Source organism: Bos javanicus, chromosome 19 (genome assembly GCF_032452875.1).
Source record: "Bos javanicus breed banteng chromosome 19, ARS-OSU_banteng_1.0, whole genome shotgun sequence".
Classification (NCBI taxonomy): domain Eukaryota; kingdom Metazoa; phylum Chordata; class Mammalia; order Artiodactyla; family Bovidae; genus Bos; species Bos javanicus.
The window spans coordinates 10,491,439-10,515,612 of record NC_083886.1 but is presented as its reverse complement, the minus strand read 5'-3'; the positions used below and the strand labels follow the sequence as shown (position 1 = coordinate 10,515,612).

At 40.6% G+C, this 24,174-nt stretch overlaps 1 long non-coding RNA gene across 1 annotated transcript; it reads left to right on the top strand.

Moving 5' to 3' along the window:
- The first annotated feature begins 1,163 nt into the window (after window positions 1–1,163).
- On the top strand, window positions 1,164–11,785 carry LOC133231680 (uncharacterized). The gene is made up of 2 exons (XR_009731197.1): window positions 1,164–1,731; window positions 11,545–11,785. It is a non-coding gene; the product is annotated as an uncharacterized LOC133231680 (long non-coding RNA).
- The last annotated feature ends 12,389 nt before the right edge of the window (window positions 11,786–24,174 follow it).

The following is a 24,174-nucleotide window of genomic DNA, read 5'->3' as shown; positions in this document are numbered from 1 at the left end:
AAAACCATGTGTCCACACTTAGGGAAGATAGTAAGTTTTATAGTAATTGTTCAAAGAGGGCATGATCAGCTCCTGGAGGTTCTTCTGATGGGCTGGTGGTGAGGTAAGTAGGAGTCAGCATCATGAGCCTTCAGGTCCAACTGCTCTGGAGTCTCCAGGCTTGTGGGCAGCATACTATCATTTATCATTAACTTCTCCCACTTGGAAGCGGTTTCAGTATCTGCAAAATAGGCCAAAGGTTGTTGTGTGTATCCACTGATGGGGAAAGAGAACTTGAGCCCAAGCCTGCTTCTGACTGTTTGTTTCTCCCTGGTATCTCTTCCCCTCCTTTTTCTAATTAACAACTGCTTGTATCTGCCACTTGGAACCCAGGGAAGATCATGAAGGCTGAATGAAGCTGTTTCCTTTAATTAAAGAAATGGGGGACACAGAAACATCTTGTGCCCAGGAGCCCCACAGGGCCCTGCACAATATCATAGCCAATGAAGATGAAGTCCATCACTGGTGCGTGGCAGTGTGTGCATGTATGCACACACACACATGTACACTTTCCACGAATTCACAGTTTATAAGTGAGGCTGACCTCAGACATGCTTGGATGTCCTCCTATACTTCCAGAAGTACAATTCCGTGTGCTGTGCATATATTCCATGCTGGTCAAGGGACATTCATGGTCAGTGAGTGACAAAGTGACCGATGTGTATGAGGTGATTGTAACTCTAACACAGGGCTCTGACTTTCCAGTCATTCACTGTTTTAGGTGATGCAGCTTCTTGGAAGTCCAGCCAGTCACTTCCTCAGCTGTCCGTTTTCACCCACCTTCTGCTGGCCTGGCTGTCATTCACAGCTGGACATGTTATTATTTTTTTTTCCTTCCCTGGCTAAAATGCATTTCCTCCTGCTGGTTCTCAGAACACCAAACAAACAGACTTCTTGTCCCCAGTATGGTTCCATATGCCAATGTTTCCCCTCTCTGGGATGTATCCCCTGTTCACCCCAGAGAAGGGAGGAACCCAGGTGCTCTGACGTAAGCCATCTTGGCCTTGGGAGAGGTGTAGAGATGATAGCGCTTCTCTGAATGGTGTCCCTGGCAGCACAGGCCCTTGGGAGGGACGGGGACATTGCAAGACAACCCCCTTCAGGAGAAAGAGGGATTTGTGGGACAGAAAAGTGTCTGGAATGGTTTGTGTGCTTTCCTCAGCAGGTGAGAAGAGGCCTCCTGTCTTCTCTAAGTACTTTTTAGTGGGAAGAGTCGTTGGATGTTTGCTGGCTTCTGAGACTGGCATAACATCCGGGTTCTTAGTGGTAAACCAAGTATCAGTGAGTTTTTCCAATCAGCCATAGAATGTTGGAACCGTGGTTTGGGTCTTGTTCAGAGCCTCCAGGAAGCACTCTGGTTGAACAGGCAGAGGGAATTTCCAAGAACCTCCCTGATGGACTGGGCAGAATGTTCCTTCTTCTCTCTATTAACCTACTCCTTTCCCCTGGGTCCTGGTGCACACAAGGTTTTGTTTGTGTCCTTCAAGAGTAAGAGTCTCCGTTTCCCCCAGTCCTGTGGAAGTCCTGCAATCTAATTCTTCTGGCCTTCAAAGTCAGGTTCCCTGGGGATTTATAATGCCTTTGCTGCATCCTCAGACTTCGAAGCCTGACATGGGACTGTGAACCTCCACAACAGTGGGACAACTTCTTCGATATTGTTGTTCTCCAGTCTGTGGGTCAACCACCTGGAGGGTATGGATTTTGCTTTTATCACGATTATACCCCCCCTACTGTTTCACTGTGGCTTCTCCTTTGTAGCTGGACATGGCACGTCTTTTTTTCCCTTGAGTTCCAGCATCTGCCTGTTGATGGTTATTCTATAACTGTTTGTGATTTTGGTGCTCTTGCAAGACGAGATGAGCACATACATGTCCTTCTACTCCGCCATCTTGAACCAATGAACCCTTCTTTCCATTAATCTAACATCCTTTTTTGATCAAGGCCAGTCTCCTACTTTCCGTCATTGTTCCATTTCTCTTCCTTTCTTTTTTTCTGCCACTTTATTTATTTTTTAATTGAGGGATAATTGCTTTACAGAATTTTGTGGTTTTCTGTCAGATATCGACAAGATCTCTTCCTTCCTTATCTCTCCCTCTAAGAGAGCACCTGGTATTATGTGCTTCTTGTTTTGTTTCCTTTTCTTACCCCAACCCTCCTTTTTCCTAATTAGTTTACAAATGATGCATTTTGATAAAGTTGGCTTCAGATGAAAAAGGTGTCAGATCTGTTCCTTGCTTTTGCAGAATGGTGTAGGGATAGAACTGGGAAAGGTGACAGACAGATCTTACAGCTCAGCCAAGACCTTTTGACCTGAAATAGATCCAGAGATGGTCAGGGTAGAGAAGAGGAGATAAACCAGCTATCATATAAGTCACACACTCAGGATTTTAAACAAAAGTCAACCTTGAGGTATTATGGTTATTATATGAGGAGTAAGGTGAGGTACATTTTGTGGTAAATCCACAGAGAAAATATCATTCAAACAAAATGCCCCATCACTCAGCAAGCATGTGCACACCACACAGATAAAACACTAAGCAACAAATAGAAATGCAAGCAGCTCTGGATGAAGATTCAGGAGGCCAGGTTCTGGGCTAACCTTGCTACCCACTGCCTGTGTGACCCTGGGGAAGTCACTCTTTATCTGCAGCTTTCAGTTTATCTATAAAGAGAAGTGGGCCCACTAAACACTTGTGTTGGCTCCCCAACGTTCTGGTGTTTAGGATTCTCTTGTGCATCATCAGATCCAGGAGCTCCTAATACTCACCTCCTTCTGCCCTACCTGTTCAATCTTGTACAAATCATGTATCCTCAGGTCCTCTTTATACAAAAGGGGGGTCAGAATCTTATTTTATTCTCTGTTAGAACCAGCTGGGATGGAGTTGCCTTTAGTTCTGAGGGATAAGGAGAATAAAATAATGAGAGGAATCTTGTTGAGAAAGGAGAAGGAAAATGCTGCTGGGAACATGATCATTCCCTCTGCCACTGAAGTCTTTCTGACCAGGGAGTCATCCTGAGTGACTTTCACTCTTTTTTCCCCCTCTGCTTTCCTCCCATCTCACACCTCAGTCACTGATTCCTATCCATTTGTCTTTCATAAGCCTCTTGCACTGGTCAGTTCCTTCCTTTCCCCACATTCTGGTTCTGCCCTGACTCACCCTAGTTTTGCCCCAAGATCATATCCTTCTCACTGGTCTCCCTGCCACCAATCCTCTCCACCCTTTTCTCCTCTATACCAAGGTTTTCCCTCTCGAGCTCCCTATTACCACAGAACAGTCTCATGTCTCATCCAAGGTTCTAGCCTGGAAGCTCCCATCTCTTCCGGTCCCTCATACACCATTCCTTTACCCAAGCTCTTCATTGCAGCCAAACTAACCTTCTCCTTTCCCCCACTCTGTCACTCACACTCCTGCTTCTGACTGTTTCTCTGCTATCCTCCATGGCTGGCTGGCTGGCTCCCTTCTTGCCCAACCAGTATCTCAACTCTGTCTTGTCCATGGAGCCTTCCCTACCTGCCAAGCTCCAGGGAACACCAGATACTGCTTCTCCTTTTCTTTTTTTTGTTTTTCCTATTTATCACGTCTTTATGCATCTTACCTGTTGCCCAGATTAGATAATAAAATCCTCAAGAGCTCTAAATTGTATTGGGCAATCGATGATATTTATTTTGAGGATAAAGATGATGACATGGGTGTAAGAATGACCTTGGCCTAATTTTGTCATCTAAATCCAAGGTTTCAGCTGTTGGTTCTAAAGCTGTTTTTGGAAGCTGTTTCTGGATTGACTAAAACACTGTGGTTATTCATAGCTAGAGGGGATCATTTCTGGATTTTTCTCTTCTTTCTTTCATTTTCCCCAACTTGAAGCCCCACTAAGTTTATTTGGAGCCCAACCTAGGATGCACAAAAACAAAGAGAGCCAGGAGAGCATGAGCGTCATTTGAATTTTGGTCCTTTTACAGTTAGATGAGCCAGGGCTTCCCTGGTGGCTCAGATGGTAAAGCGTCTGTCTACAATGTGAGAGACCTGGGTTCGATCCCTGGGTTGGGAAGATTCCCTGGAGAAGGAAATGGCAACCCACTCCAGTACTCTTGCCTTGAAAATCCCATGGACGGAGGAGCTTGGTGCAGGCTACTATCCATGGGGTCGCAAAGAGTCGGGCACGACTGAGCAACTTCACTTAGAGTTGGATGAAAACAGCAGCTCAAGCCACTTTTCCAGCCTGGAGGTGGAAATTCAACATCTGTTTCCTAAATGACGGAAGAATCTTTCAGAAGCAGCAGGACACACCTGCCCTGGTCTTGTGAAACTTTATCCTTAGGTCTCTTGGCCAGATGGAGGCTGGAATTCCACAAGAACGTTCTTGAGAAGGCACCCCGCACAGCGGCTGACTAGCCCTGGCATTTGTGGGTGGTGGCTGCCTGAGACATACCGTAAATGGTTGAGATCTAACTACTTCTTCCTGGGGCTCCACCCAGATAATTTGGGGATATGCAAAGATAATGAGCTCTGAAAGACTGGGGTGAGGCTGGAATGGGGTGGGGTGCTAGAGTAGACTTGCTCTAATAGAATCTGTTCTGCTTTCCTGGGAACCCAGGGAGGCCTAAGTGGTCATTTGCCTATCACTCTTCTCAAAGTCCTAGGAAGCGGGCAGAGGCCAGGGGAAGAGAGAGAAAGAGCCTTTATGGTCCTGCTTTCTTGTTCTTCTCTTAAGAAATACAAGTTTTCAAGGTGCTATAGAATGTCGCTTTATTCTGTGAACAACAGGGTGTGGGCAATGCTATTTATTTATTTAAACACATTTTTATATTGGAGCATATTTGGTTAACAATTTGTGTTAATTTCAGGTACACAGCAAAGTGATTCAGTTGTACATATATGTGTGTCTATTCTTTTTCAAATTCTTTTCCCATTTAGGTTATTACAGACTATTGAGTAGTGTTGCCTATGCGATACAGTAGGTCTTTGTTGGTTATCTATTTTAAATGTAACAATGTGTATGTATCAGTTCCAAATTCTGAGTCTATCCCTTCGCCACTGCATAACCATAAATTCTCTAAGCCTGTGAGTTGTTTTCTGTTTTGTAAATATGTTCACTTGTATCATTTTTGAAGATTCCACATATAAGCAATACCATACGATATTTGTCTTTCTCTGTCTGACTTCACTTAGTATGATAATCTCTGGTTCCATCCACGTTGTAGCAAACGGCATTATTTCATTCCTTTTTATGGCTGAGTTGTATTCCATTGTATATATGTACCACATCTTCTTTGAGGCTTCCCTTGTGGCTCAGCTGGTAAAGGATCCGCCTGCAACGTGGGAGACCTGGGTTCGATCTCTGGGTTAGGAAGATCCTCTGGAGAAGAGAAAGGCTACCCACCCCAGCATTCTGGCCTGGAGAATTCTATGGACTGTATAGTCCATGGGGTTGCAAAGAATAGGACGTGACTGAGCAACCTTCACTTTCAGTTTCATGTCCACTGAGTCAGTGACGCCATTCAGCCATCTCATCCTGTCCTCTTCTCGTCCTGTCTTCAGTCTTTCCCAGAATCACGTTCTCTTCTAATGAGTCAGTTCTTCACATTAGGTGGCCAAAGTATTGGAGCTTCAGCTTCATCACCAGTCTTTCCAATGAATATTCAAGGTTGATTTTCTTTAGGATTGACTGGTTTGATCTCCTTGCTGTCTAGACTCTCAAGAGTCTCCTCCAGCATCATATTTCAAAGGCATCAATTCTTCAGTGCTCAGTCTTTTTTATCATCCAGCTCTCACATTCATGCATAACTACTGAAAAAACCATAGCTTTGACTATAGGGACCTTTGTTGGCAAAGTAACATCTCTGCTTTTTAATATGCTGTCTAGGTTTGTCATAGTCCTTCTTCCAAGGAAAGAATCACTAAATAGAGCTATTTTGAGAGTATGAGCAAAGTCTACTCTGCAAAAGGATGGAAAATGCCAAACTCCCAGGAGAGGGAATAAGTGTAAAGCTAGGACTCCTAAATAACAGGGATGTGTTCTGACCCTGTGCTATTTACAACATCTATACATGAGGACAGATTTCTCTGTTAGCTTAGATGGTAAAGAATCCACCTGCGGTGTGGGAGACCTGGGTTCAATCCTTGGGTTGGGAAGATCCCCTGGAGGAGGGCATGGCAGCCCACTCCAGTATTCTTGCCTGGAGAATCTCCATGGACAGAGGAGCCTGGCAGGCTACAGTCTATTGGGTGCCAAAGAGTCAGACACCACTGAGCGATTAAGCACACACACACATACAGCGGAAGGATTGCTGTCAGCCTACACTTGCCCCATTCTGCTTTATATTTGTCAGATTCTTGAGAAAAGGAAGTGTAGAGTTTGAAATAAATTTAGGAAGCCTCTGGTTCAGAGTTTCCCAAAGATTGTGTCTGAATCAGTGGAAAGGTTGTTAAAAATACAAGGGTCCAGGTTCTGTTCCTCATCTACAGAATTTGAATCTCTGGCATTGGAGCTTAAGAACCTTTATTTCTAGTACATCTCCTGGGTGAGTCTGATGTACAGGCAGGTTTGGAAACTAATAACCTGGTAGAGGGCTTCCCAGGTGGCGCTAGTGGTAAAGAATCCACCTGCCAACGCAGGAGACATAGGAGACATGGATTTGATCACTGCATCGGGAAAATCTCCTGGAGGAGAGCCTGGCAACCCACTCCAGTATTCTTGCTGAGAGGAGCCTAGTGGGCAACAGTCCATGGGATCATAGAGCTAGACACGACTGAAGCGACTTAGCTTGCACGCAACCTAGTTGACCTTTCTATCTATCTATGAGATCCCCTGCTATATCCTTCCTGTTTACAGTGTGGTCTGCACTTTGAGTAAAAGAGTCTGCACCTGCAGCATTGGAATCCTCTGGAGCTATCTAGAAATACAAACTCCCAGGGCCCACCCCAGACCTATCAAATCAGAATCTGCATTTCCACAAGATCCCCAGGTAACACTTATTCACATTAAAGCTGGAGAAGTACCGCTCTATCTCATCTTTGACAGATCACCAAGTCTCTGCTTAAAACTCCTGGTTGGAGACCTCATTACATGGCAACCTGCTTCTTTGGTGGGTGGTTCTTATTACTGAGTAGCTGTTTCTTAGAGTGAGTTCAGTTATTCACTCATTCACATGTATTTTCTGTTACTATGGGCACACTCTAAAAAGTTGAACAAGAGAAACAATTATCACATTTCAGCCATTTAAATTAAAAAATTTTTATTGAAGTATAGTTGATTTACAATGTTGTATTGATTTCTGCTGTACAGCAAAGTGAGTCAATTTTTTATATATATATATATAAATATATATACACATTCTTTTCCATTATGATTTATCACAGGATATTGAATATAATTCCGTGGGCTATACAGTAGGACCTTGTTGTTTATCTATTTCACATGTAGTACTTTGCATCTACTAATCCCAAACTCCAATCCAGCCTTCCCTCACCAAGCTCTGTCCTTCAGGCAACCACAAATCTGTTCTCTACATCTGTGAATCTGTGAACCGCAGATTAGTTCATTTGTGTTATACTGCAGATTCCACACGTAAGTGATTTCGTATGGTATTTGTCTTTGTCTGTCTGACTTACTTCACTTAGTATGATCATCTCTAGGCCCATCCATGTTGCTGCTAATGGCATTCCTTCATTCCTTTTTTCATGGCTGAGTAGTATGCCATTTTGTGTGTGTGTATATATGTGATCATCATCATCACCATCTTCATCCATTTATCTGTTGATGAGAATTTAGGTTGTTTCCATATCTTGGCTATTGTGAAAAGTACATTTCAGCCATTTTTAAAAAGTGTAACTCACAGGCAACGAGAACCTCTCTTAACAGAAATGTGTTTTGTTCTTTCTCTGTTTTCACACAAGCCAGTGTGAGGCTAAGCATGCCTCTTTTTTTTGTAGAAAAAAAGAGGCTTATCAAGGGCTACAAGAAGTTGGCAACACAATCCTGCATCCTGACTTTCTCGTACCTCCTCCTAATGCAACAGCAAGCATGGCACATGGACCCTCTTCCAGGACACCAGCTTAACACCTTGCTATACAAAGGGTGGTCCATGGATCAGCAGCACTGGGAGCTGTGATGCTAAGTCCCAAACAGGATTGTTAACTTTCCAGCCCTATCTTTCCAGGTCAGCCAGTTTCATCAGATTTAAAATCTGTTCATTGCAGCATTCCAAACTGATTGAGATCTTAACTATTTTCTTCTGTTGAAAGAATAAAAATACTTTTCCTTCCACCCTCCCTCAAGAGAGCAGTTAAAAGCTTTGTGTCCTAGTAGGCTGGATTTTCCTTGCCTCCCAGGAAATTAATAAGCATTTTTTTAAAAAACAAACAAGCAGATAATCAACCTGCCAACCACCATCACTACCACCAGCATAACTGACAAAACCTACGTCACAGTAGCCAGGGAGTTCCACTCAGGTGTTGGGGCTGCAGAGGAGCAGGGAGGAATGGAAGTCTACCTCTGAAATCCCTTTTTTCTTCTTCCTGTACCTGGGCATTCAACTCTTGCCCTTAACTGAATTGGGAAATTTTGCTTCTTGCCCTGTGTGGCCTTGGCTCCTTTTAGACTTGCTAGCAACTGATAAGTCTTCATACTCTGATTCTTCAACTTCTGCCTGGTGACACTGACATTAAGTCCTGGGAGGGGGTGAATTGAGAGAGTAGCTTTGACATTTATATGCTACTATGTGTAAAATAGATAGCCAGTGGGAAGCTGCTATTTAACACAGGAAATCCAGCATGGTGCTCTGTGATGACCTAGAGGGGGGGGATGGGGGGTGGGGGGTGGGATGGGAGGGAGACTCAAGAGGGAGAGTGTATATATGTATATATATCAATTCAGTTTAGTAGCTCAGTCATGTCTGACTCTTAGTGATCCCATGTACTGCAGCATGCCAGGCTTCCTTGTCCTTCACCATCTTCCAGAGCTTGCTCAAACTCATGTTGATTGAGTCAGTGATGTCATCCAACCACCTCATCCTCTGTCGTCTCCTTCTCCTCCTGCCTTCAATATTTCCCAGCATCAGGGTCTTTTCTAATGAGTCAGCTCTTTGCATCAGGTAGCCAAAGTAATGGAGCTTCAGCTTCAGCATCAGTCCTTCCAATGAATATGCAGGACTGATTTCCTTTAGGATTGACTGGTTTGATTTCCTTGCAGTCCAAGCGACTCTCAGGAGTCTTCTCTAACACCACAGTTCAAAAGCATCAGTTCTTCAGTGCTCAACTTTCTTTATGGTTCAATTCTCACACCCATATATGACTACTGGAAAAACCATAGCTTTGATTATATGGACCTTTGTTGGCAAAGTAATGTCCCTGCTTTTTAATATGCTGTCTAGGTTTGTTGTAACTTTTCTTCCAAGGAGCAAATGTCCTTTAATTTCATGGCTGCAGTCACCATCTGCAGTGATTTGGGAGCCCAAGAAAAGAAAGTCTGTCACTGTTTCCATTGTTTCCCCATCTATTTGCCATGAAGTGATGGGACCAGATGCCATGATCTTCGTTTTTTGAATGCTGAGTTTTAAGCCAGCTTTTTCACTCTTCTCTTTCACCTTCATCAAGAGGCTCTTTAGTCCCTCTTTACTTTCTGCCATAAGGGTAGTGTCATCTGCGTATCTGAGGTTATTGATATTTCTCCTGGCAATTTTGGTTCCAGCTTGTGCTTCATCCAGCCTGGCAGTTTGCATGATGTACTGTTCATAGAAGTTAACTAAGCAGGGTGACAATATACAGCCTTGACATACCCTTTTCCCAATTTGGAACCAGTCTGTTGTACCACGTCTGGTTCTAACTGTTGCTTCTTGACTTGCAGACAGGTTTCTCAGGAGGCACGTAAGGTGGTCTGGTATTCCCATATCTTCAAGAATTTTCCACAGTTTGTTGTGATCCACACAGACAAAGGCTTTAGCTCAGTCATTGAAGCGGAAGTAGATGTTTTTCTGGAATTCTCTTGCTTTTTCTATGATCCAACAGATGTTGGCATATTGTTCTCTTGTTTCTCTGCTTTTTGTACACCCAGCTTGTACATCTGGAAGTTCTCAGTTCATGTACTGTTGAAGCCTAGTTTGAAGTATTTTGAGCATTATCTGGGTAGCATGTGGAACAAGTGCAAATGTACAGTAGTCTGAACATTCTTTGGCATTGCCTTTCTTTGGAATTGGAATGAAAAGTGACCTTCTCCAGTCCTGTGGCCACTGCTGAATTTTCCAAATATGCTGGCATATTGAGTGTAGTACTTTAACAGCATCATCTTTAGGATTTGAAATAACTCAACTGGAATTCTATCACCTTCAACAGCTTAGTTCATAGTAATGCTTCCTAAGGCCCACTTGACTTCACACAGCAGGGTGTCTGGCTCTAGGTGAGTGATCACATCATCAGGGTTATCCGGGTCACTAAAACCTTTCTTGTACAGTTCTGTGTATTCTTCCCACCTCTTCTTAATCTCTTCTGCTTCTGTTAGGTCCTTGCAGTTTCTGTCCTTTATTGTACCTATCTTTGCATGAGATTTTCCCTTGGTATCTCCAGTTTTCTTGAAGAAATCTCTAGTTTTCCCATCCTACTGTTTTCCTCTATTTCTTTGCATTGTTAACTTAAGAACACTTTTTTATCTCTCTTTGCTGTTCTCTGGAACTCTGCATTTAGTTGGGTGTATCTTTCCCTTTTTCTTTTGCCTTTTTACTTCTCTTCTTTTCTCAGCTATTTGTAAGGCATCCTCAGACAACCACTTTGCCTTCTTGCATTTCTTTTTCTTGGGGATGGTTTTGGTCACTGACTCCTGTACAATATTATGAACTGTCATCCATAGTTCTTCAGGCACTCTGTCTATTAGACCTAATCCCTTGAATCTATTTGTCACCTCCACTGTATAGTCATAAGGGATTTGATTTCCCTTAAAAGTATTTTAAGCTCTTCTACTCCCACAATTCTTATTATCCTTCCTTGTTTGATTTTTCTTCATGGAACTGGCCACCCAATATTGTACCGTGTTTTACCTTTTTCTTTGTTTACCGTCTGCATGTCTACTTAGAACGTTCATTTCATGTGGTCAGAGAATGTTTAGTATATCACATATCCGCAGAGCTTACACAGTGGCCTATACACAAAAGACCAACACTAAATATTTGTTGAATCAAGTGAATTAATTAATAAATTGTGGACCAAACTTATAATTATCACATCTTAGGGGCCCAGAGAGGATTGCTAAGAATTCATACTCAAAATAATTTGTATCATCACTTAATTTCAACCTTAGTAGCTATAGCCAAATGATTCTTTTGAGGTAATAGCCGAAAACTTGATTCAAAATTATTGTGTAAATACAGATACGATAATTGGATACAGATTTATCTGGGGGGAGTCAATGGACTTTAATGAAATTAAACTTGAAAGACTCATAGATGGCAGAAAGTTCTGCCATTTATTAGAATTTATTGAAGAGATAAATTTCTTTGTATTTCTATATTTCCAGGAGAACGCCAAGAAAGGGAGGAGCATGGAAAGAAAATTTTCAAGTCCCTGTGTTTCCAAGAATTGAAATCACTTCTTGGAGGAGGAGGGGCCATAGGAGCCAATGTCATCAGAGTCCTACCGTTGAGAACACTCCTTGTGCTCCAAATCTTGAACGTGTCACTGAAGACCTTGGCCAACTTGTTGGGACACTTTGTAGGGAAAATGGGGCTGCCCAAGATAAAAGCATTTGATTATCAAAAGCCAAGTATGTCTCTTAAGGAAAGGTATTTGAGTTCTGGCTAGGGCACACAAATGAACTGTTTCAGAGCCTGGGTGCTGTTGATCTCCTTTATTTTCCTACTGATTCTGGTAATGTCCTTTCGGTAATACCCATGTGGTCCCACCTGTTCCACTGTTGACTCATTGCCTGGAAAGGGCTGGGGAGAGGTGAGGATGCTTCCTCTCTTGGTGCCCTGGGTAAGCTGTCTTGTAAATAGCACTCTTGTACCAGTGCTTCCTGGGATCACCAAAACACACTTGCAGCAGATGCTGTTGGCACCCTGCCCAGGTCCCCTTGACCAGCTGCCGAGCATGTTGGCTGTTAACAACTCATACATGCACTCACCTCAGCCCTTGGCTGATGGAAGGCATCTAGCCCAGTGGTTGTTAAGAGGTTCCATTCTATTTCTTCCAGGAAATCAATCAATTCTCCAAGGAGATCTGATCCCTTGTAATGAAGAATGATATATACAACCAAATCTGGTTGCTAGGGATGCTCATTTCTACTGGAGAGTGACTGCTTCTGGACTCTCTAGATGGACAGAGCTGGGAACTATATGTATGTATGGAGCTCATGCAAACACACATACATACATACTTACATACCTATTTTCATGTCTGACTCTGTCTTTGTACATATTTTTTTAAACCTCCAGGAGTTTTATTGTTAACTCCAAATCTGATCCAGCACCACAGGCTTCACTGTCTGCTTTACCCCCTTTTCTTATTTGTAACTTTTTTCTCAGACACTGAGAAGCATGATTCTTGTTCTCTACAATATGATTACTTATTTGTTCAACTCTAGCAGACAAAGTACTTTCAGAATTGTGAACCTATAACCTTCTGAGAGATAAATTTACTAACTAGAATACAGTGTTTGTGGACAGCTCTTTTTGTCTTTAGCCTTGTGAATCCATCAAAGCACTACTTTCCAGAGTTATTTCAGGTAGTTCCTTATTTTCTCACTCCCTTCAGTGTGGTTATGTAAGTTGCTTTTAAGACAGTTAGAATTCTTGGTCGTAGTCTGCATTCCATTTTGGATCCCTCTCACAACTCGGTAAATAGATTACAATTTACATACAGTGACACCCACTCATTGTGACACACAGTTCTTTAGATTTTGAGTTGTGTTCCACTCTTTGGATCCCATGGATTGTAGCCCATCAGGCTCCTCTGTCCATGCGGATTCTCTAGGCAAGAATACTGGAGTGGGTTGCCATGCCCTCCTCCGGGGATCTTTCCAACCCAGGTCTCCCGCATCGCAGGTGGATTCTTTACCATCTGAGCCACCAGGGAAGCCCACTAAGCACACTCACAACTTGGTAAATAGTTTACAATTTACATACAAGGACACCCACTCACTGTGCCACACAGTTCTATAGATTGTAAGTTGTATACCACCACCATAGTTCCATATAAGACAGTTTCTTACCCCCCACCCTAGTTTCTTTATGCTGCCCCTTTATTATTATTTGCTGTGTTCAGTCACTAAGTCATATCTGACTCTTTGCAATCCCTTGAGGAATTCTTTGGCAGGTTCCTCTGTCCTTCTCTGTCTCCCAGAGTTTGCTCAAATTCATGTCCATTGAGTGGTGATGCTATCTAACCATCTCATCCTCTGCCAACCCCTTCTCCTTTTCCCTTCAGTCTTTCCCAGCATCAGGCTTTTGAGTTGGCCCTTCACATCTGGTGGCCAAAGTATTGGAGCTTCTGCTTCAGCATCAGTCCTTCCAATGAATATTCAGAGTTGATTTCCTTTTGGATTGACTGGTTTGATCTCCTTATTGTCCAAGGGACTCTCAAGAGTCTTCTCCAGCCCAATTCAAAAGCATCAATTCTTTGGCGCTCAGCTTTCTTTATGGTACAACTCTCACATCCAGACATGACTACTGGAAAAACCAGAACTTTAACTATATGGACCTTTGTCAGCAACTCCAGAAGGAATGCTTTCAAACACATTCAGTGAGGCCAGCATTTATCCTGATATCAAAACCAGAGACATTACCACCCCCCCCAAAAAAATGCCCAATATCACTGATGGACGTGTTCACAAAAATCCTCAACAAAACATTAGCAAACCAAATTCAATGATACATTAAAAGTATCATACGTCATGAGTAAGTGGAATTTATTCTAGGAATATAAGGATCATTCAATATCCATAAATCAATCAATGTGCTACGCCACATTAATACAATGAAGTCACATAATCATCTCAATAGATGCAGAAAAAGCTTATGAAAAAACTCAACATCCATTCATGATAAAAACAATCTCAACAAAGTGGGCATAGAAGGAACACACCTCAACATATAAAAGGTCATTTATGACAAACCTAGAAGCTAACATCATTCTCAATGGTCGAAAGTTGACAGCTTTTCCTTTAAGATCAGGAACAAGACAAGTAAGCCCATTCCTGCTACTTTTATTCAATATAGTACTGGAAGACCTAGCCACTGTAATTAGACAAGAAAAAGAAATAAGAGACTCCTAAGTTAGAAAGGAAGAAATAAAACCATCACTATTTGTAGATGACGTGATATTACATAGAGAAAACCATAAAGCTTCTACCAAAAATATTAGAGCTAATAAATGAATTCAGTTAAGTTGCTTGATACCAAATTGATATACAGAAACATTTTGTATTTCTATACACTTATAATGAACTATCAGAAGGAGAAACCAAGGAAACAATACCATTTACAATAGCATCAAAAATAATAAATATCTAAAAGCAAATTTAACCAAGGAGATAAAAAAATCTGTACTCTGAAAACTATAAGACCTTGATGAAAAAAAGATGACACAAATAAACAGAGAGCTATACCATGATCATGGATCAGAAAAATTAATATTGTTAAGTGTCCATCCTACTCATGGCAATCTGCATATTCAATGCAATCCCTATCAAAATATCAATACCAATGACATTTTTCACAGAACTGGAACAAATAACCATAAAATCTGTGTGGAACTACAAAAGACCCTGAATAGCCCAAGCAATCTTGATGAAGAAGAATAAACTTTATCTTTTGTACTCTCCTTGAAAATACTGGAAATACTCTGTTTGACTTCAAGCTATCCTGCAAAATTATAGTAATCAAAATAATATGGTGTGGATTTACATAAGATGATGGAGTAGAGGATGTTCTCTCATCTCCTCCTGCGAGAGCACCAAAATTGCAACTAGCTGTTGAAAAACCATCGACAGGAACATGCTGGAACCCACCAAAAAAAGATACCCCACCATCCAAAGACAAAGGAGAGGCTGCAGCAAGATGGTAGGAAGGGTGCAATAATGATAAAATCAAATCCCGTATCTGCCAGCTGAGTGACAAACAAACCAGAGAACAATAATACCAAAGAAGTTCTCCTACTGTTGTGAAGGTTCTGAGCTCCATGTCAGGCTTCTTAGCCTGGGGATCTGGCAAAGAGACTGGAAATCCCCAGGGAATCTGAACTTGAATGCCAGGGGGATTTGATTACAGAACTTCCACAGGACTGGGGGAAAAGAGACTCCACTCTCAGAGGGCACAAAGAAAATTTGGCATTCACCAAGACCCAAGGGACAGGGACAATGACCCCACAGGAGATTGAACCAGACCCACCTGCAGGTGTTGGAAGGTCTCCTGTGGAAGGCATCGGTTGGCAGTGGCTCACCCCAGGAACCAGGGCACTGGTAGCAGCCGTCCTGAAAGCTGCTCCCTGGCTTAAGTCCTCTTGGAGCTCACCATTAACTCCTCTGTAGAGCCTGTAGGCCCCAGGGCTGGGTCACCTCAGGCCAAACAACTAACAGGGAGGGAGTACAATGCCACCCACCAGCAGATAATTAGATTAAAGAAGACTGAAAAACACAGGTGATTGCAGAGAAGAAAGCATTTAAGTGAGAAATTAATATCTGGTCTTATGTCCTGGATATGTCTCCTAGTTTATAGTCTATGGGAACTTGAATAGAATTTGTATCCTACTGTTGTGTGAAAATTGTATAAATCTTAGTTATGTCGAATTGGTTTGCTGTGTGTTTCGTCTACTATATCCATCTACTTCTCTGTATATTCATTCTATTAATTTTTAAAAAAATTATTATTTATTTCTTTTACTTTACAATATTGTATTGATTTTGCCATACATTGACTTGAATCCACCATGGTTGTACATGTGTTCCCCATCCTGAACTCCCCTCCCACCTCTCTCCCCATTCTATCCCTCTAGGTCATCCCAGTGCACCAGCCCCAAGCACCCTGTATCATGCATCGAACCTGGACTGGTGGTTCATTTCACATATGATAATTTACATGTTTCAACGCCATTCTCCCATATCATCCCACCCTCGCCCTCTCCCACAGAGTCCAAAAGACTGTTCAATACAGCTGTCTCTTTTGCTGTCTTGCATACAGGGTTATCGTTACCATCTTTCTAAATTCCATATAAATGTGTTAGTATACTGTATTGGTGTTTTTCTTTCTGGCTTACTTGACTCTGTATAATAGGCTTCAGTTTCATCCACCTCATTAGAACTGATTCAAATGTATTCTTTTTAATGGCTGAGTAATATTCCATTGTGTATATGTACCACAGCTTTCTTATCCATTCATCTGCTGATGGACATCTATGTTGCTTCCATGTCCTGGATACTATAAACAGTGGTGCAACGAACATTGGGGTACACATATCTCTTTCAATTCTGGTTTCCTAGGTGTGTATACCCAGCAGTGGGATTGCTGGGTCATATGGCAGTTCTATTTCCAGTTTTTTTTTTCTTTTAAATTAAATTTATTTATTCTAATTAGAGGCTAATTACTTTACAATATTGTATTGGTTTTGCCATACATCAACATGAATCCGCCATGGGTGTACACGTGTTCCCAATCCCGAACCGCCCCCCCCCACCTCCCTCCCCATACCATCCCTCTAGGTCATCCCAGTGCACCTAAAGGAATCTCCACACTGTTCTCCATAGTGGCTGTACTAGTTTGCATTTTCACCAACAGTGTAAGAGAGTTCCCTTTTCTCCACACCCTCTCCCGCATTTATTGCTTGTAGACTTTTGGATAGTGGCCATTCTGACTGGCGTGAAATGGTACCTCATTGTGGTTTTGATTTGCATTTCTCTGATAATGAGTGATGTTGAGTGTCTTTTCATGTGTTTGTTAGCCATCTGTATGTCTTTGGAGAAATGTCTGTTTAGTTCTTTGGCCCACTTTTTGATTGGCTCTTTTATTTTTCTGGAATTGAGCTGCAGGAGTTGCTTGTATATTTTTGAGATTAATTCTTTGTCTATTGCTTCGTTTGCTGTTATTTTCTCCCATTCTAAAGGCTGTCTTTTCAACTTGCTTATAGTTTCCTTTGTTGTGCAGAAGTTTTAATTTTAATTAGGTCCTATTTGTTTATTTTTGCTTTTATTTCCAATATTCTGGGAGGTGGGCCATAAAGGATCCTGCTGTGGTTTATGTCAGAGAGTGTTTTGCCTATGTTTTCCTCTAGGAGTTTTATAGTTTCTGGCCTTACGTTTAGATCCTTAATCTATTTTGAGTTAACTTTTATGTATGGTGTTATATAGTTTGATATTGAAACTCCAACTAAAAATCTTAATTTATCTACTTAAAATAATTATAATATATAGTGGAACTGTGTGTAACCTTTTTCTGTATTTTCCAAGTCTCCTGCAAATGTGTTATCTATCATATTTTCATAATTAAAAAATGCTATTACAATCAGCAAAACTCCCTTGAGATTCTGTAATTCTCAAGACATGAATCATTTTAATTCATACTATAAAAAAGCTATTTATAAATAGCATTATTCTACTACTTCTACTTTTAAATGCATCAAGCACTTCTAAATATCTAGAAAGACTAGATATTCATATAAGAATGTAATTGCCCACTATGTACACAGCACTGTTAAATAAAATGCACACATGTAACGATGGTTAAAAAAAAGTAGTATGGTATGGTACGGGCACAAACATACACACACATAGATCAATGGGGCAGAGTAGAGAGCCTAGAAATAAACTCATGCACATATGATCAATTTATTGATGACAAAGGAGGCAAGAATATATATTGGGGAAAAGATAATCTCTCTTTTGGAGAGAAAAATTGTTGGAAAACTGAACAGCTATATGTAAAAGAGTGAAACCAGACCATTTTCTCACCCTGTATACAAAAATAAGCTCAAAATAGATGGATTAAAGACATAAACATCAGACCTGAAACTATAAAACTTCCAGAAGAAAAATCACTCTTAGACACTGATTTTAGCAATAATTTTTGGATCTTATTTCTCAGTACAGAGCAACAAAAGCAAAAAAAAAAAAAAAAAAGAGAGAGAGAGAGAGAGATCGTATCAAACTAAAAATCTTGTGCACAGTGAAGTAAATTGTGGACAAAATGAAAAGGAACATACTGAATGGGAGAATATATTTGCAACTGATATGTCTAATAAGCAGTTAATGTTAAATATCCAAAATATACAAAGAACTCATACAACTCATTAGATAAAAATCTGATTTAAAAGGGACCTGAAACAGGAGTTTTCCAAAGAAAACATATAGTTGGCCAAGAGACATGAAAAGCTGCTAACCATCAGGGAAATGCAAAACCACAATGAGACTGGTGTACTGGGATGACCCTGAGGGACAGGATGGGAAGGAAGCGGGGAAGGGGGTTCAGGGTGCGGGACACGTGTACACCCACGGCTGATTCATGTCAATGTATGGCAAAAACCACTACAATATTGTAATTAGATTCCAATTAAAATAAATACATTAGAAAGAAAGAATTACCAAAAAGAGAACAAATAACAAGTGTTGGTGAAGATGTAGTAAAAAGAGAACCCTCATAAACTCTTGGTAGGAAATGTAAATTGTTGTAGTCAGTGTGGAAAACAATATAGAGAGTCCTCAAAAAATTAAACATATAACTACCATACCATCCAGAAATTCCACCCCTGGGTTTTTATCTGAAGAAAATAAAAACACTAATTGAAAATGATGTATACCCACAGTGTTCACGGTTGCATTATTTATAATAGCCAAGACACGGGAGCAGCCTCAAGTTCATCAGTAGACGAATAAATAGATGTGGCATATATACACAATGGATTATTACCCAGCTATAAGAAGAATGAAATCTTGTCATATGCAACAGCATGCATGTACCAAAAGGGTATTATGCTAAGTGAAATAAGATCGAGAAAAACAAATACTGAATGTTTTCATTTATATCTGGAATCTAAAACACAAAGAAACAAAAAAGTAGAATAAAACAGAAATAGATTTAGAGATACAGAGGACAAACTTGGAGTTGCCAGAAGGGAGGAGGGTTCAGGGATGTGCAAAATGGGTGAAGGGAATTAAGAGGTACCAACTACCAGTTATAAAATAAATAAGTCACAGGGATAAATGTACAGCATAGGTAATATAATCAATAATATTGCAATAACTTTGGTGCATAATCTACAAACATATTGAATTACTGTGTGGTACACCTGAAATTGTAACAAAGCCTTTGACCGTGTGGATCACAATAAACTGTGGAAAATTCTGAAAGAGATGGGAATACCAAACCACCTGACTCGCCTCTTGAGAAACCTGTATGCAGGTCAGGAAGCAACAGTTAGAACTGGACATGGAACAACAGACTGGTTCCAAGTAGGAAAAGGAGTATGTCAAGGCTGTATATTGTCATCCTGCTTATTTAACTTCTATGCAGAGAACATCATGAGAAACATTGGGCTGGAAGAAGCACAAGCTGGAATCAAGATTGCTGGGAGAAATATCAATAACCTCAGATATGCAGATAACACCACCCTTATGGCAGAAAGTGAAGAGGAACTAAAAAGCTTCTTGAGGTAAATGGGGAAACAGTGGAAACAGTGTCAGACTTTATTTTTTGGGGCTCCAAAATCACTGCAGATGGTGACAGCAGCCATGAAATTAAAAGATGCTTACTCCTTGGAAGGAAAGTTATGACCAACCTAGATAGCATATTCAAAAGCAGAGACATTACTTTGCCAACAAAGGTCCGTCTAGTCAAGGCTATGGTTTTTCCTGTGGTCATGTATGGATGTGAGAGTTGGACTGTGAAGAAGGTTGAGAACTGAAGAATTGATGCTTTTGAACTGTGGTGTTGGAGAAGACTCTTGAGAGTCCCTTGGACTGCAAGGAGATCCAACCAGTCCATTCTGAAGGAGATCAGCCCTGGGATTTCTTTGGAGGGAATGATGCTGAAGCTGAAACTCCAGTACTTTGGCCACCTGATGCGAAGAGTTGACTCATTGGAAAAGACTCTGATGCTGGGAGGGATTGGGGCAGGAGGAGAAGGGGACGACAGAAGATGATATAGCTGGATGGCATCACTGACTCGATGGACGTGAGTCTGAGTGAACTCCGGGAGTTGGTGATGGACAGGGAGGCCTGGCGTGCTGCGGTTCATGGGGTTGCAAAGAGTCGGACATGACTGAGCAACTGAGCTGAACTGAACTGAACACCTGAAATTAATACAATATTATAAGTCAATCATACTTCAATTAAAAAAAAGAGTGTTACTATCTCCAACTATAACTGAATTTGCCTATTTCCCCTTTCAAGTCTATCAATTTTTTGCTTCATGTATTTTGAAATTGTTAAGTGCATAAATATTTAGTTTTCTTATGTTCTCTTGATGAATTGGTGCATTTATCATTACAAAATATATTTCCTTATTCCTGGTAATATCCCTTGTTTTGAAATCTATTTTGTCTGTTATTAAGATAGCCTTTCTAGTTTTCTTTGGATTAATGTTTGCTTGGTACATCTTTTTCCATCCTTTAACTTTAAAAAACTAATTTTTTTTTCTTTTTCATTTCTACTTTTGTTTTCATCCAGTTTTATTGAGATCTAACTGACATACAGCACTGTGTAAGTTTTAGGTGTACAGCATAATGATTTGATTTATAAACATCATGAAATGATTATCAGTAACTTTAGTGAATATCCATAATCTCATACAAAATTACAGAATGCAAAAGTACATATACAAAATTAAAGAAATAGAAAAAATGTTTTCCCTTGTGATGAGATTGCTTAGGATTTACCTTCTTAATAACTTTCACATGTAATGTACAGCAATGTTAATTCTATTTATCATGTTGTACTTTACATACACATATTTTTCTTTTAACTGGAAGTTTGCACCTTTTGAGTGTCTGAATCCAATTTCCCCTCTCTCTACCCCCCACTTCTGATAAACACAAATTTGATCTCTTTTTCTATGAGTTTGTTTTTGAAATATAACTGAACTACAGTACTATATTAGTTTCTATTATTCAACAGTGGTTTGATATTTCTATACATTTCAAAATGATCAACATAAGTTTAGTTATGACCTCTCATCATACAATATTACATAATTATCGACTATATTCCCCACCTTGTACATTTCATACTCATGACTAGTTTACCTTGCAAGTAGAAGTTTGTATTTCTTAATCTGCTTCACCTATTTCTTTCCTCCCCTCTCCCTGAAACCTATTTGTTCTTTGTATCTATAATTCTGTTTCTATTTTGTTGTGTTTATTTACTTGTTTTAGTGTTTAGACTCCACATATAAATGAAATGAAAGTATTTATCTTTTCTGACCTTTTTTCACTCAGCATAATAACCTCACTCAGCTTAATACCCTTACAACCATGTTGTCACAAATAGCAAGATTTCCTTATATTTTTTAACTTTTAAATTATGAATGTCTTTATATTTAAAGCCAGTGTCTCATGGACAGCATACAATCAGAGCTTGCTTTTTATCCAATCTGACAATCTCTGCTTTATGGTATGTTTAAGGCCCACAGCTCTATCTTCAAAGTCAGAGGCAGAGGGAGAAAAGCAAGAGTCAAGTCTATTATTCCTCATAAGATTGTTGCATTCCAGAAGGATCTCTTCTCTGAACCAAGGTCAGTTCAAGGGACAGTTAATAGACACAAAGCACGGACCCTGGGGGACACAGAAAAGTTTCGGAAGAAGCGTATGACATTCTTCCTCCTCTGTGAGAATAAGCACTAACTTTATAACTTCCAAGTAAGTTATAAAGTATCAGCTGGAGAGGGGAAAGAGAGTGATTGGACTGTTATGATGTAGCTCAGATGTGACCAGTTTAAGAAAGAAAAAAATGGGCTTGGGAATGGGAGTAGTTTTAAGGAGACAGTCCACTTCATAGGAGAGCCCATAGGTTTGAGTCAAAACATCTTGAACATAAATCCAGGCTCTACGTTTCCTGGTCATAAGATTGAGAAATACAATTAATGTCTTGGCTTATAAACATGTGAAAAGGAAGCCATGTTTACCCTTCATGATTGTGCAATCGTTTTTTAACCAAAAAAATTATCCAAACAATGGCACTATTTTAGGGAGAACACAGTAAATATCGACTCTAAACATTCCTGATTAGGGATAGGGGAGGAACGGTCGCTGGTGATGGTACAGGGGATTTTGGCCTTTATGTTATGTAATCCAAACTTTACATTTTTAGCAAGATGTCAGTACACAAACATAGTGGGGATCAGGCTCTTCTTGATATCAGGATACAGACTCCTTCCAGAATCTGATAAAAGCCACAAACTCTTTCCAGAAAAATGGCCCAAGGAGAAAAAAGAAAAAAGCTCAAGGAGGGTTTTTCGTTTGTTTAATTTGTCCGCATCAGGGCTTAGTTGCAGCACGTGGGATCTTTGTTGCATCATGCAGGATCTTTGGTTGTGGTGCATTGATTCTCTAGTTGTGGTGCAAAGGCTCAGTAGTTGTGGCCTGCCGTCTTAGTTGCCCTGTGACATGTGGGATCTTAGTTCCCATACCAAGGACCAAACCCGTGTCCCCTGAATTGCAAGGTGGATTCTTAAGCACTGGACCATGAGGGAAGTCCCTAGGGAGTTGTTTTTTTTTTTTTTTTAGTTGAAGTATAGTTAGTTGATTTGGGCTTCCCTGGTGGCTCAAACAGTAAAGACTACACCTGCAATGCAGGAGAACTGGGTTCAATCCCTGGGTTGGGAAGATTCCCGGGAGGAGGGCCTGGTAACCCTCTCTAGTATTCTTGCCTATAGAATCCCCAAGGACAGAGGAGCATGGCAGGCTACAGTCCATGGGATCGCAGAGTCAGACACGATTGTATGACTAAGCACAGCACAGTCAATTTAGATCGTTAGTTTCAGGTATAAAACCTGAAACGGATTCAATAGTTTTATAGATTATATTCCATTTAAAGATATTACAAAAGAATAGCTATATTTTCCTGTGTTATAAAACATATCTCTATTTCTTATTTATTTTATACATAGTAGTTTGTAATTCCTAATCTCATACCCCTATCTTGCTTTTCTCCCTTCCCTCTCCCCACTGGGTAAGGGAATCAGTAGACCCCTTGAACTCTGCTCATGGATCCCAATTTTAAGAATCCTGATTTATATCAGTAAATAAAAGGAATAAAAATCTAGTTTACCTGTATAAAGATAATTTAATTATGGTTACTTAGACAAATCACTTATATTTGCATATCATGTGATACAGTACTTTGCTTATACTTATGTCAGGTTGACTTTGCTCTAAGTTAGATTTGGTGTAAAACCAAAGTTGTTTCAGGCTCCAACTTCATCATTTGTGGTTCATATGGCAAAGTGTTGCCTATTCACAATTTTAAAAGAAAAAATTAGAGTGATCTTTTTTCTTAAGAATGATAGTCTGCCTTCACAGTTTCACCTGTTGAAATAATTATTACTATTTCCCAGGTTGGGAATTGTGTGCTCTTACAGAATAAATTGGTAAGTGAGAGGTTGTGAAGCAGAGTGGTAAGGTATTAGGCTTTAAAGACAGGCCTGGGCTGGAGTCTCAGCTCCTCTGCCACTTACTCCAGTTCCACCTTCACGTTCTGGCCTTCAATAACTTCACTGACTATGAGAATAACAAATACCTACTTAAGGGAGTTCTAGGAGGATTAGGGACAACATAAACAAGGAGCCCAGGCTGTATTAGATCTTACATAAATAGGGCTATTGTTATAGTGAGTCTTTAGTGTTATACAAGAGCAGCTTTGTTGCTGATGGCTCCCAATGCCATACAATCAAACTGGGTTCAGGGGACAAGCAGCAGCAAATGACAAAGGCTGATAACTGCTGCCATCCCCAAGGTGCCAGAGAGCCGGACTCGAGGTTACAGGTTACAGGTGTGTCCCGCCTTTGGCAGCCCAATGAAGCACGTCTTCAGAATGGCACTTTATTGTGCGGTATCTAAGGTGGCTTAAAAATCGGGAAATAACACATGCAGGGGAAAAACCAGTGCAATAATGACATCTTTTCCTTCCTTCCTGCTAGCTTCCTTGTTTCTTTTTCTCTGGTTCAGTGAA